A 5,445-nucleotide genomic window follows, 5' to 3' on the forward strand; every position below is an offset into this window, starting at 1 on the left:
TGGCTGCCTTTGTATTTGGAGCATAGATATTCAGGATTGATAGTTCCTCTTGGAGGATTTTACCTTTGATGAGTATGAAGTGTCCCTCCCTGTCACTTGCCTAAGATTTCAGAATCATGGCAATGAAAAAGGGTAAATAAGAGAAACTGGACAGAGAAATATAATGTCTGTTAAGTAAGACATAGACCAAAGGAGGGCCTTGCCAAGTTCTAATAGCAGGATACTGTTTTGTATATGAGCAATGTCTAAAGATTAAGCAAACAAAATTAGACCAGATATATCTATGTTGTTGACTTTATTTAAGTTTGAGGATTTAATGTGTTGTTAGCCACCTGGGTACAATATATTGGTGAATTGAGGAGTAGATTTAATGATGGTCTAGAGTCAAATAGAAATAAATGTCATAGATGTTATGGAGTACTGCAATGGGAAAAATATTCAGGTATTCATATAATATACCCAGCTTCCCACTGCTCATTACAAAAGTCCTTCAGTTGAGCAGTCAGAAAAGCTTTTATGAGATGACCCAGCATCATCTCTAGGTGACCGATGACAATAGGAGATACTGTGCTGATGCCGACGCATGGGATTTTGCTGGAATTAAGAATCATGGAGTGTCATATTGTGCCTCTCCTTAATCAGCAGGCACAAAATGAGTGTGTTAACATGGTCTTTTTCAAGGATGAAGTAGTGAAAAGTGTTTGACTTACAGGTATATAGACAGTAGTCATTGATGGAAGATTCTTTAGGATTCGTGGTAGATGTGTACTCTCTGAGGTGTTTCTTACATGTAAAAAATGTCTAGTAGACATTTGGCTTGGGCTAGTTGATTGACCTAATCCAGCTCATAGACAGCAGGATGAGAATACTTCTCAGAGGAAGTAAACTGTAGTGCTGACACAGCCTGTTATTACTCCACTTCTTGTGTGTGCTTCTTTCTGAGGTGGGAGAAGTGCTATCTTGAAGGATGCCATATATATGATGAAGTGTTGTATCTCATGGTGTTCATCCCATGGCTGAAAGGCATGTTTGCAGGAGTGAAGGTCTGCGACTGAACGTGAGGGTGACTTCACTCTCTCTAGTGTATCTTCTGAATTCATTGAACACATTTCTATGTATGATGAATGAATTTGGGCCTGACAGTGTTGGATGTTTTAATCTTAATAAAAGAAATGCTTTCCCCAAAGACCTAGTTATGTTACTTAAGTGTCCCACCCCCACTGTACAGAAAGTGTTTGTGACTACTGGGCTATTAGAGAAGATGGGACCTGGTTACCCAGGAAAGATTGGATACCTGTTTTATAAAGGGGATGGAACCGCATATCTCTCAGGCAGACTACTAATTGGAATGCTTCATGAACTCCTGTATCTAAGTATAATTGTTGAGGGGAAATTATGAATCTCCAATAAAGTCAGTAGTCTTAAGAATATAATCTTAAGAACTACTCATGGAATCACCATCCCTGACTTCAAGCTGTACTACAGAGCAATTGTGATAAAAACTACATGGTACTGGTACAGTGACAGACAGGTAGATCAATGGAATATAATTGAAGACCCAGAAATGAACCCACACAACTATGGTCACTTGCTCTTTGACAAAATAGCTAAAACCATCCAGTGGAAAGAAGACAGCATCTTCAACAAATGGTTCAGGGTCAACTGGCGGTTATCATGTAGAAGAATGCAAATTGATCTATTCTTATCTCCTGTACAAAGCTCAAGTCTAGGTGGATCAAGGGACTCTATATCAATCCAGACTCACTGAAACTTAAAGAGGAGAAAGTGGGGAAGAGCCTTGAACATATGGGCACAGGAGAAAGATTCCTGAACAGAACAACAATGGCCTGTGCTGTAAGATCAAGAATAGACAAATGGGACTTCGTAAAATTGCAAAGCTTCTGTAAGGCCAAGGACATTGTCAATAAGACCAAAAGGCTACCAACAGATTGGGAAATGATCTTTACCAATCCTAAATCTGATAGGGAGCAAATATCCAATATATATAAAGAACTCAAGAAGTTGGACTCCAGAAAACCAAGTAACCCTGTTAAAAATTGGGGAACAGAGCTAAACAAAGAATTCTCAACTGAGGAATACCAAATGGCTTAGATGCACCTAAAAATGTTCAACATCCTTAATCATCAGAGAAATGAAAACCAAAACAACCCTGAGGTTCCACCTCATACCAGTCAGAATGGCTAAGATAAAAAACTCAGGAGACAGCAGATGCTGGCAAGGATGTGGAGAAAGAGGAACACTTCTCCATTGTTGGTGGGATTGCAAGCTTGTACAACCACTCTGAAAATCATTTTGACTGTTCCTCAGAAAATTGGACATAGTTCTACCAGAAGATACAGCAATACTATTCCTGGGCATATAACTAGAAGATGCTCCAACATCTAATAAGAAAACATTCTCCACTATGTTCATAGCAGCTTTATTTACAATAGCCAGAAGCTGGAAAGAACCCAGATGTCCCTCAACAGAGGAATGGATACAGAAATTGTGGTACATTTACACCATGGAGTACTACTCAGCTATTAAAACCAATGGGTTTATGAAATTCTTAGACAAATGGATGGATCTGGAGGATATCATCTTGAGTGAGGTAACCCAATCACAAAAGAGCACACATGACATGCACTCACTGACAGGTGGATAGTAGCCCAGAAGCTAAGAATCCTTCTAGACCGTGTAACAAAATACCCATGGAAGGAATTACAGAGACAAATTTCAGGGCAGAGACTGAAGGAACAACCATCCAGAGACTGCCCCACTTGGGGGTCCATCCCATAAACAACCACCAAACCCAGACACTATGGCAGGTGCCAACAAGAGTCTGCTGACAGGAGCCTGATATAGATATCTCCTGAGGGCCTTTGTCATTGTCTGACAAATACAGAAGTGGATGCTCACTATCATCCTTTGGAGAGAGCACAGGGTCCCCAAATGAAGGAGCTAGAGAAAGTACCCAAGGAGATGAAGGGGTTTGCAGCCCTCTAGGAGGAACATCAATATGAACTAACCAGTACCCCCAGAGCTCCGTGGAACTAAACCACCTATCAAAGAAAACACATGGTGGGACGTGTGGCTCTAGCTGTATATATAGATGAGGATGGCCTAGTCGGTCATCAATGGGAGGAGAGGCCCTAGATCCTGTGAAGGTTCAATGCCATGACTGGGAATGGGAGTGGGTAGGTTGGGAAGCAGGGGGAGGGGGAAGGGCATAGGGGGTTTTCAGAGGTGAAACTAGGNAAGGGGATANCATTTGNNATGTAAATAAAGAAAATATCAAAAAAAAAAAAAAAAAACAAAAACGAAAACATAATCTTGTGGGAATAAAGACTAAAGTTCTTCACCAGGAAAACTCTGCAGCAGCTCAGGAGCTGGCAGAAGATAAAGAAAAATCCTGGCATGATAGAACCTGGGGTACCAACTTTGTTACAAGGCTGTTGCAACAACTCTATTTTGCTAATTCTTTCTTTGTCCCACTTTATCTCACTCTTTTGATATATTGTATAGATTTCAGGTTTTTGTTGTGCATATGGCTGAATTAATATGATTCTGTGCTAAGGTAGCAACAGATGGAGCTCTGTGTTGCCTATGTTAGTGACATGTGTTTTTGTTCTGGACAAAGGGCAAGCACAGATGATGAAGGGCAAACAATAGGACTTTACAAGCTCTTCTGTTTCTCCTCGAGCATTTGTCTGTTACCCTTCTTCACCCTTTTTGGTGCCCTGGCAGGCGAAACTCAATAGGTTGCATTAATCAGGCACTCTTGCCCTTTGCCTTCTGTTTGAGATCAGTCAATATAAGGCCAAGGGGAGAGGGGTCAAGGACATCTTTATTTCTGTGGTTGCCTTCTTGTTTGGCTGGTGATTGGCAATGGATGTATTTATTTCTATTAAGTCATGTAGAGAGAAAACCTTTCAAATTGATGGCTATTTTGGATTATAAAAAAACTACTTCAGTTTCATGTCTTTGCACTGTTATGATTTCAATAGTATTTCCATGTCTTTGATGAGTTTCTATTGATCCTATATATTTACAAAGAATCCCCAATAATCTTTCTGTACTTACTCCTTGTAGTACAAGTGACCTCATAAATCAAATCAGTGCTATTTCATTTTTTGAGAAGTTATCTGATAAAGGGCATACAACACAGCATTCTTTCAAGTGGCTGTGGTACCCCGAATAATGGTCAAATATGCTCCATACCTTAGTTACTGTAAACTGTGAATACATCACATTAAAAAACAAAGCAAGTGCGATTAAGGACCTCGAGAAAGGGAGTGTCCTGGAACATCTAGATAGATCAACGAATTGGAATATACTTTTAAAGATTGAGTTTGAATATTCAGTTATAACTAAGAATGATAATCTTACAATTATCATCGAGACAGGTCTCTGCAAGATACGTTAGCTATCTGTGCTTTTAAAAGGTAAGAGAATAGTGAGCCAGGTCATGGAGAATAGTGTGGCTAGCCAGGATAAGAAATTCTCTCTGTTGCTTTCATGTCAATTTGTCCTTCTCTGAAAAGATTTGAGTTTCATTAATTGGAATTTAATTCCCAGAAGAAGTTCTCTAGTCAAACCAAGGGCCAACCTTGGTCATTATGCTCATTTCACTTCTCACTCTTTTTTTCCTTTAAATTGAAAATACTCCCCCCCCCAATACAATTATATTATGGTTATGTTTTTCTTCATCCACTACTTCCAGCCTCCTTCCCTTCCTTTAGTCTGGAACGTACCCTTCTGTCTCTCACTAGAAAACAAACAGACATCTAGGGAATGAAAATAAAATCAATCAAAGTAAAAATGAACAAATTATAATAGAAGAAAATAAACAATAAAGGAAAATCAACCAATGAAAAAGCACACACACACACAAAAACCCCACATATATATGCAGAGACACATACAGTGGAATCCCATGAAGACCCAAAACCAGAAGCCATATTATATATGGAAAGTACTTTTAAGGTTAAACAAAGGAAAAAATCCTAACTGAACATTATGATACAAAGAATCATCAAAGATGCAATGATGCTGAGGAGCTCATTTTGTGTTGGCCATCTACTGCTGGGAATCGGTCCTAGTCTTAAGAAGGATATGTTTCTATGCCAGGGCCTAGCAAACACAGAAGTGGATGCTCACAGTCAGCTATGGATCACAGGGCCCCCAATGGAGGAGCTAGAGAAAGTACCCAAGAGCTAAAGGGATCTGCAACCCTATAGGTAGAACAACATTATGAACTAACCAGTACCCCGGAGCTCTTGACTCTAGCTGTATATGTGTCAAAAGATGGCCTAGTCAGCCATCACTGGAAAGAGAGGCCCATTGGACTTGCAAAGTTTATATGCCCCAGTACAGGGGAACGCCAGGGCCAAAAAGTGGGAGTGGGTGGGTAGTGGAGTGGGTGGGAGGGTATGGGGGACTTTT

Source organism: Mus caroli, chromosome 2, assembly GCF_900094665.2.
Source record: "Mus caroli chromosome 2, CAROLI_EIJ_v1.1, whole genome shotgun sequence".
Lineage (NCBI taxonomy): Eukaryota > Metazoa > Chordata > Mammalia > Rodentia > Muridae > Mus > Mus caroli.